Below are 10,368 nucleotides of genomic sequence, written 5' to 3'. Positions count from 1 at the left end.
GGTTTGTGGCAAACAGTAAATCACTGTATTCTTCCGAGCTATGTTCTTTCCGAAGGAACGAGAGTTTGACCACACTCACCACAGTTATCAGGTTCTGTGTTCTTTGTGTTCAGAATTGGAACATTTTTCTGAATCTCTATTCCTTCATTAAAACTCTCCACATTTCAGCACAGTCACTACTGCAAAGCCAAATGTGGTGGGCTGCTGTCCTTCCGTTTTCAGCCCTCTGTGTTCTCTATCCATAATTATTACTCTCACAAACTTTGACACATCTTGTTATCCCCAACTCCACCCCCATAAGTATGTAAATATAAACCAAATTCCAATAACCCAAATTTAATGAGTTTCAAATCATTGAAATCTGATGATATACAGTCAATTACGTTTAAGGATTACTACTCTGTAAACTACTGACACAGTTCGACAAAGAAAGGAACTAGACTGAGAATATTACATAATGGAGAAGATTTGAAGTTGATTTGAGTGACATGAATCTTAATGAGCACCTACTACAGTGTTTTCCTAGGTGGTATCTATTACAAGGCAGAATAATGACAGGGCAATGACAATTACAATAATATATTTCATAAACAGTGGTAATGCACTAAATGAGCTCTCTTATTACATACAGCTGGATTATTCTTGCTTTTATTAAGCATATAATGATAAATATTATTGTCTGTAATTAAGCACACACTTAATAACTTCAATTTGGTGCTTTAACCCCAAAGGCTATGCACATTAACAGGGAGACGTTGACTTATTTTACTGATATAGTGTTACCAATGGCCATATGTCAGCAATTAAGGTTGCTTTTTTTGTGCTTATGCACAAATAACTACCCTTTGTAGATACAAACCATCACAAAACTGTGGCCAAGATGTCCAAGTTATAACTTTCAAGATGGTGTTTCATCTTCTTGCCTGGATATCTCTTGATTCTGTCTCTGTTGCAGGGATGAACACACCACTGCTGGGATCAGTCCCAATTGTGAAGTTGCTGCTTAAATGAATATAAAGATAAAGCAATGACCATGTGGTTTGATTAAGTCTTTACAAACACCACAGCATGCCATGAAGCCTAATAACTCCAGACACTGTGTGATTAAGCACAATGGAAGTGCAGCTTATTAATAAACATCTTCTGATTTCATTTATGCTAATTTTTAAACTGTTATTTAAGTACATCCTATCAAAATATGTCAATGTTTGTTTTTGATCAGTTGATGAATTTCACAGAGCTGTTAATTTTTGATACAATCCTAGTAGGTGTGCAGTAGAAGAGATAAATCCTATATTCCCATTCACTAAATGCAATACAAGTACTCACAAATCTCCTTCATCCTCCCACAAAGATTCCGAGTTGTAACCAGTGAACAGTCATAACAAGCATCCTCCACTCAGTTTGAAGCCACAACAAAGCCATTCTCACATTCCACACTCATTCTTTATGATCTACTTAAAATCATTCTCTACTTAAGCACTATTAAGACACTTTATAGATTTGGTCAAATGGAAGCTTGTATTCCGTGGCATTTATGTAATGGATAAATGTTACATGATGTGAACTAGGACCTGTGGACGGCTGGGTGGCAGAGCTAGTAGAGCCAGTACCTTGCAGTGCTGGACACCCAGGTTCAATCCCAGCCTAAGGAGCTGTCTGAGTGGAGTATGAATATTTCTGCTGTGTTCATGTGGGTTTCTTCCAAGTGCTCCAGTTTCCTTAACGTCACAAGGATAACAGGTCATTGTAAATTGCCTCTAACATGTAACTGAGTGATACGATCAGAGCAGAGTTGATAACATTGTGTTAGAATAAAATGGAAATAATGTTGCAATTGGTTGGTGATAGTTGGTGTGGATTTGATGGACTGAAGAGCCTGCTTTGATTCTCTTTCTCCAAAGCCCGATGTCATAACACGACTAATTGTCTGATTCACATGTGGTTCTGACTGGAGGCCATTTAAAGCATGAACTCGGTTCTCTGGTACACAAATGCTGCCTGACCCATAGTAAAGTTCAAATGTTTTTGGGTTTAACACTCTGTGTAAACTGACAAACTCATTTCATAGTGTGAACATGATAAAAGTTAGCATTTCAAATGCTACGACGCTGCAGACACTCACTGTATTAACACATGGCTTTGTTTTCTTTTATTGAGCAAACCATTATCTTAGCAATAAACCATCAGTGTATAATATTGGTAAAAAAATTAAAACATTTTGGACATTCTTTGTGAATACTAAACCATGATTTAAGAGTTAACAAGAGTGACAATGAACTTGCAGTGCCTATATCCTGATCAGTATTTTAATTTCTATTGGAGAAGAACTCCACTGCAGTTGGTATCCTCTCAATGTTGCAGGGTCATGTTTTACTGTAAACATTTAGTAACAGAGGAGGAGAGTTGGTCAAGGAGGGGGGTCTCCAAAATGGAAGGCACACATTAAAAACTAAGATAGAGACACATTTATAAGAAGCGAAGTCATTAGAGCCAGCATAAGGCAATAATTCAATGCCTAGGTTCAGTGATGTTCATGAAATGCTCAAGTTACACTCAAGTAGTCTATGATGTCTGAAGTTAAAATGAATAATTGCCTTGTAATGTACTAAAGCTTTTACTTGTGTTGATATATTATGTGATAAAATCAAAGCATTTTGGGCAAGAATCAACGATGGCATCAAACACCACTTCATTGAGGTTAACAATTAGAATAAGAGTGATTTTAATGCTATCGTTGAACACCTGGACCCATCAACCTGACAGCTTTGGCATGAGCACATGGCAAACAATCTGCGAACATAGGCTCCACTATTAATTTTGTTTTAGTAACGCAGCAGAATTATATTTCATTTTATTGCTCTTCTTGAGTGGAAGTTTGGAACCCTTTTGATTTAGCTAAATTATTGTCAAGGAACTTGTTGTTGAAGAAGGTCTTTTGTTAAGGTTCTGGCCCAGCTGCAGTGACAACATTTCATGAGTTCCAGCACCAGCTTCAGGGACAGTTTATTCCCTTAACTGTCAGGCTCTTGAACCAAAGGGGATAACGTCACTCAACATCACTTGGCCCATTACTGAAATGTTTCCACAACCTATGCACTCACTTTCAAGGACTCTTCATTTCACGTTCTCTATATTTATTACTCTATTTATTTATTCTTTCCTTTTGTATTTGTACAGCTTGTTATCACTTGCACACTGATCGAACACCCAGGTTGGTGTGGTCGTTCATTGATTCTATTATAGATTTATTGAGTATGTTTGCAAGAAAATGAGTCTCAGAGTTGTGTATGGTGAGTCTGTGCACTTTGATAATAAATTTACTTAGAACTTTTGAGCATCACCAAGAGAGGCTCTACAGCTGCAAGGTGAGTGTGTCAGCAGTATTTTGGAAGACATGACAACTAAGTCCTCTGCCAGCCTCCTCCTATTTGCATTTTCACCTGGACTGATGGAATGGTTTTCAGAGTCAGGGAAAAATACAGCACAGAAAAAGGCCATTTGGCCCATCTAATCTGTGCCAAACTATTTAAACGTCCTACTCCATTCATCTGCACTGGAATCAAAGCCTTACATACCCCTACTATCTCTGTGAGTATCTAAACTTCTTTTAAACGTTGAAATCAAGCTCACATGCACCACTTGCACTGGCAGCTTGTTCCACACTCTCGTGACCCTCTAAGTGAAGAAGTTTCCCCTCATATTCCCTTAAACTTTTTGCCTTTCACCCTTAACCCATGACCCCTCATTGTAGTTCTACTCAACCTCAGTGGAACAAGTCTACTTGTATTTACCCTATCAATGCTCCTCATATTTTTGTATACCTGTCAAATCACCCCTCAATCTTCTATGTTCCAAGGTATAAAGTCCTAACCTATTTAATCTTTCTTTATAACTCAGGTCCTCCAGTCTCAGCAATATCCTTGTAAACTTTCTCTGTACTCTTTCAAACTTATTTACATCTATCCTGTAGTGAAAACCTGGCAGCTTTCTCCTGACTACACCGCAATTCCAAAAGTTAGCTGTTAGGCTCCAAGTTCAGCTGAGGTTAACCAAGAAACCAATAGTTCAGATCCAGGGTATTCCTAGAATGTCATGGACTCCAAATAGTGCAGGAAAAGCTGAAAATTACTTGTTTATAGTTACACTTTTACTTTTTCATATCACTTTCCACACCAATGGTTAATACATAACTTTCACTAGAATTGTTCAATCATCTTGTCTGGTACATTGTAAAATGTCCCTCTGAAACCTTCCTCAGAGCTTTGCATAACAGATTTACTCAGCATGGCCTCTTATCCCAAGCAACTAAATGTGAAGCTGCTGAGTTAGACTGCTGGGGGAAAATGAGTCAAGTTAAGCCAATTGACAGAAGTACACTCACATTTCACCAAAAACCTAACCTGAACTCCAATGCTGGCACATTTTTATAACAAAGCTTCTCCAGCTTGGCTACCAACATTGGTGATTGAGAACAAGGCTATATACTTAAACACAACAACATTTCATCTATCATGCTGTCAGCCTGGATACTAAATATTAATTGCAGGGCTAACTCCTACCACTGCCTAAATGGGATTCAATTTCTCACCTCTGATGATGATAGTTCTGTTTAATTACTCACAGATGTTCACATTAGCAATTCTGAAGTAATTCATACAGCTCTTAAAGGAACAGTTGACTTAAACCTTATTTTGAGTGGCAGAGTTGACAAAACTGGATATTGATACCTTTGCAGTTTCAGAGCAATTAAACTTCTTTTAGCAATGCAAAATAGTTCTGCAAAATTTGAGTTATAAGGAAAGATTAAATAGGTTAGGACTATACCTTGGAACATAGAAGATTGAGGGATGATTTGACAGAGGTATACAAAAATATGAGGGGCATTGATAGGGTAAACACAAGTAGGGTAAATACAAATAATATCCCATTAATAAACTGAAGAAATGCTGGACTTTGAAATGAATTCTCTTCAGTTTAATGTATATAAAATGTAGGACGATTCATCCAATCTGGTCAATCCCAATAATGATGCTCAAATAACACAAGCAGGTTAAATGAGCCTGCCTTCAGTTGACTACTATTTTTCCCCTTGAGATAAATTTGGGAGATGTGTGTCAAGGTTGTGGATCCTTTGAAAGGTTTTATGTGAAGGATGTGGATAGATGCTGTGTCTTTGCTGAAGGATTGTTTAGGGTAACAGTTCTCAATGTGAAACATGGTGGATGGTATGGTTGCAATTCAGCTGGGACTTTTCTCTTTTTTCTTCACTTTGTGGTATAAGTTAGAGGCCACATATTTTCTGGCTCATTCTCAAATGGTTCGAGGTAGACCAAGTTTTCCAAGGAAAACTATTACCTGGATTTTCCGCACTTGGATGTATTCACAAGAGGGTCAGTCAAGAGCAAGGAGATGCAACTGCAAAATAAAGGGTGCTCATTTAAAACTGAAGTGTGCAGAAATGTTTCCTCCAAGGGTGGCAGAGGCCAGATCATTGGATATATTTAAAGACAGAGATAGATAGGTATTCAAAAGGTCAAGGCATTGAGAGTTATGGGAATTGGCACAGAAGAGAAGCTGAGGCTTGCATAGATTAACTATAAACACATTGAATAGAAGGCACAGTTAAAGAGGTTGAGTAGTCCATGCTTGCTTCTTGTGGATACCATACTTAATCACAATTTGTAATCTTGACTTTTATTGAAGAGCTGTGATTTTTTTACAGGGGCACAGGAGTTCAGAGGATATTGACTGTTCCAAAGCAGTCTATAGGATTTAAGTTACTTTTATTGGGGATCTGTAGCCCTCTGTTGCTGGGAGTGCTGCAGTTGCTGCTCACTGATTGAAGTTTTCAGGAAAGGTTTATTTTTGGTGGCTGCTAGAGGATCATGGATCCAGGATCAGCTTTATTTGCCGTATATATTTGCATGCATGAGGAATTTGCTGTGGTGTGTTGGTCAGGGCACAACATGCAACAAGAAACAATAATATTCAGCAATTGTAAAGAATAAATAACTATATACAAATACAGTTAAATGTTCAGATACAGTTATGGAATAAAATATGCATAAATACATAAATACCAGCATGTAAGCAACAGGATAGAAAGTAGTTTAAAGTGTTTACAGTGCAGTGATGGGTAATAGACAGAGGGGGTGGGGGTAACTAGAATAGAATCACAGGGTACTGGGATGGTTTTCACAACACATGATACCGTAAATGAAAATGGGAGCATCCATGCCAGTCTGTTCAGTGTTCCTTGTTTCACACCTGAACTAGTTAATCCTCTTCTGGTGAATAATAACTATGATCAGAAGTTCACTGATGTCATTGTGGTGTGCCCTGCTCTTCTGAAATGGAGCAAAATTAGATTAAATAAAATTGAATTTAAAGTAATTTCTGCCAAAACACACCAGGATCACTTGTCAACTAGACAGTTCCTCACACCAATCATAGTTCTGTGCAACACAGCTGATTAACCCTGGGTTTGTGTGATCACCCTTACCTTATCTACTGAGAATTCTGAGAAGAATATGCCTATGGTGGAATCAAAGCTGGAGACATGTTCAACCTAGGCGTGGAGGTGGAATATGGGAATGTGGTTGGTTTTGTAGGTAGAAAAGGAGTTTTAAACTGGGGTAAAAGATCATAGGATCTCAGATATATGGGCACATTTCACAATAAGAAATCTGGGCTCTTTAGCGTCATTTTGATTGATTCTGCTGGAAATGTTTAGGTTTGTTGGGTGTAAATCATGCAGAAGTGTCAAGGCAAAATGTTTTAAATGCACTTATGTGAAACATTAGGATGAAGGCCTGCTTCCTTGATTCCACATATGGTGAACTATTCATGGTGATTCCTTAGGGACTGAGAAAGTGTTTCAGACACTGAGGAATGAAGACTATGGCTGAGTCACTTTGGGTCTTTGTCCACATTTCTCAGTCACTGAATCAAGAGTGATGAGGTTGCTAGGCAGTCTGTCCTTAAATCCAGGGATTACTGAAACAGTGACAGAATATACAATATACTTATGAGCCAGATAGAACAGTGGCACAGAGACATGACTAATCTCTTGCATACTTCTTCTTTATTTGGCTCTGTGGGTTCTGAGTTGCGTAAAGCAAAGCAACCCAGTCTCATATTCCAATTATTATTGCTCATTTCCAGCTTGAATTGTGCCAATCCAGAAATTTGACCCCGGTGCACCTGACCTAATTTTTCTGCCACTCATTCATAAGATAGTGTTATTCCCTGTGCACTCTGGACTCCCCACCCCCATCCCTCCATACCTAGTGACTTCACTCTGAACCCACCCTGATTCTTCCAATCAAGCTCCCAATCTCTCAGATTAAGCACTCAAATCACCAATTGTTCTATCCTCCCGATCTGACTTCCTAAACCCAAGTCCCAATCAAGCTACTGATCTCCACATCAAACACGGAAACCAACAATTTCCACCCCACTCCTATATTCAATTTATCAAGGGTGATGATGGAGGCCCTGACTTCCATGCTACACCCTCGCCACGTATCCAATTTTTGCCTTCACTATTAATCACCATCTCACAGCTCCACCTTAACATGGAAACTTATTTAATGCTCAATAGTTTCAAACCCATCAAACCTCCTGGATCAGGGTACCATATTCTTAAGTGTAAAATCATGGAATGGCCTATTGGGAGAGGCTTCACGTCCTGTGGAAGTTTGCAGAAGTTTTCCATTCAAATTTCTAGGCCATGATTTTGAAACATAATGCTTTATTCAGATTTCAATTTCATTAATTTTGAGGAACGCAATTTGCAAAGTATTGACTCTTACTTATGTAGCAAGACACTGTCTTTAGTCCTTCAAACACATCTATTCTCAGCATTCCCAAAATGCATTTCTAATAATACAGATTCTGATTAAATGACTCCAGATTGTTCCCAAAAAAGATGCAATGATTAGTATCTGCACCCAATATATCCAATCCCACTATGATCAGTATCTGCACCCAATATATCCAATCCCACTATATAATTAATAACACAAAATCTTTTTGATTGAATGCCAGTCATTAATCATTATGTTGGAGATATGGATTGCTGTTATTCAACTTTCCAGACAGATCCACAGCTGCAGCTCCTTCAGTTAATACCAATAAAAATCCACGGCCAAATTTAACATCCACACTTTTCAAATACAGTTAGTCACTGTAAAAAGGTTAGAAGTATTGTGCCTCCCGTGACTATAAATCATGAAGTCTTCAGTTTAACAGTCTGGAACCAATCATCATCAGATATAAATTCCAAAAAGTGTTTGCACTTGGTCCTTTGAAAGCCAAGAATCTCCACACTCAGCATTGGGCACCACAATGAGTGATGCTACGTGAGATATTCATTTTTTAAATTGTGAATTGTAAGTCAGTCCATTTTTTTGACTCTTTTTTGTTTTTCCCCTCAATACAAGCAAGAGATGTCGGCTGAAGCATCAATGGTATTGGGGAAAGGGCACCAGATTTTCGAGTTCACTGCTTAGCTTTTTACTGACTATTAAATGCCGCGATTTGTGGAAATGTGTTTTCCTGGTATCCTGGTCAACAAGACCAACAGCTTATTTATTTTGTTGTTCTTTGTGGGGATTTTATATACATAATATAATGTAATTTAGTATTAAATATTAATTAAACACTATGTGATGGATAGTCGCTGTGCATGGTCAGGAGGCTAAACTCAGCTTTTTAGCACAGCAGAAGCAACTGTAATGCTCTGAGAAGTGGTTCCAATAAGTTCTGAGCAAAGGGGTTTAAATACTTTTGAACTGCTGACATTTCAGTCTTTGAATTGTTAGTTTTCCATGCTTTATAATTTCCTCTGGTTTTTGGGTTCTACCCTTTTGTGGAAAAGGAGCATGTGACGTACAAACAAAAATTCTCAGTTAAATTGATCAAAATCACTGGTTGTAATACTTACTTACAGTATGTGAACAAAGGGCTAGGGGCTGAATACTTTTTAAAGGCCCTGTAATATTAAATTGTCACATGCAAGTAAGCTTGGCACTAGATGACTGGCAAAAAAAAACATGAATATTAGATGGCAGTAAGGTTGAAGAGAGGTTACAGAGATGAAGATGTAGAGTCTACTCCTCAGTCTTACTTGAGAGGGATCTCCTCCCAAAGCTTTCATTTTTGTGCCAAATGACATAGTCATCTGCAATGCATGGATATGGTTTTGGAACTGGAAATTGGAATTCCAGTTCCAAAATTTGTCAGAATTGTGCTTGTGGTTGGAAATTCTTTGTAGAATTATAATCCTTGTTAGAATTATTCCTCAAAATAAATGAGTTCCATTTAAAGTAATATGTTTAATCTGCTTCATTAATTGGAAGTATCTCCTTGGTTGGGAGGGGGTCCCACCATTCAAAATAGTGATTATTGACAGCTAAACTCCTTCAGAAAAGAGATTAAAGTGGTTAAGTAAATTCATCTTTGCATTATAGTGATATAATATAATCTCACTAAAGTAAGGGTATCAAGGGACACCTACAAAACTTTAAATCTTGGCTTAAATTTAGGACTCTAACATGGTTATATTCAAGATCATCACAACCAATATACATGTTTTCCTTTACTCTCTATCCAACTCATTTAGTTTGCATGCCAGAGCAAGTTTTAATATCAGCAGTTGCATCTGTGAGTCAGAACATATAGGACTTACACCCTGCCCCAGGCAATACTGGCAAGAGTTGATAGGAGCTGTGGCTGATACTGAGCAAGTACTTCATGCCCAGTTGATGTAGGTAGCCTCATACTCATCAGATGGATAATGGGATCCCTTAAAACCCTCCCACAAAGCCGGACTATGAACCCATCAAGCAGGACTACTAATCCTTACTGGGTTAGGAAGTTTGCAAATGACACAAAGGGTGCTGATGTTGTAGATAGTGTAGAAGGTTGTTAAGTGTTACTACAGGACATTGATAGGGTGCAGACCTGGGCTGAGAAGTGGCAGATGGAGTTTAACCTGGAAAAGTGTGAAGTGCTTCACCTTGGAAGGTCAAATTTGAAGGCAGAATACAGAGCTAAGAGCAGGATTCTTAGCCATGTGGAGGAACAGAGGGATCTTGAGGTCCACATTCATAGATCCCTCAAAGTTGCCGTGTACATTGATATGGTTGTTAAGGAGGCATAAGGTGTATTGGCCTTCATTAGTCAGGGGATTGAGTTCAAAAGCCTTGAGGTAATATTGTAGCTTTATAAAACTCTGATTAGACCACACTTGAAATATTGTGTTTAGTTCTGGTCACCTCATTGTAGAGGGTGCAAAGGGGATTTATCAGGATGCTGCCTGGATTGGAGAGCATTCCTTATGAGGAATGATTGAGTCAGCTA

General features: G+C 38.3%; 1 long non-coding RNA gene across 1 annotated transcript in view; it reads right to left on the bottom strand.

Moving 5' to 3' along the window:
* Positions 1–522: 522 nt before the first annotated feature.
* LOC140201908 (uncharacterized) overlaps positions 523–10,368 on the bottom strand; it is a 35,300-nt gene continuing 25,454 nt past the window's right edge. The window contains exon 4 of the long non-coding RNA XR_011886984.1: positions 523–999. This is a non-coding gene — a long non-coding RNA (uncharacterized lncRNA). The remainder of the gene's footprint in view (positions 1,000–10,368) is intronic.

Source organism: Mobula birostris, chromosome 1 (assembly GCF_030028105.1).
Source record: "Mobula birostris isolate sMobBir1 chromosome 1, sMobBir1.hap1, whole genome shotgun sequence".
Taxonomy (NCBI): Eukaryota; Metazoa; Chordata; class Chondrichthyes; order Myliobatiformes; family Myliobatidae; genus Mobula; species Mobula birostris.
This window is presented reverse-complemented; position numbering and strand designations above follow the sequence as displayed.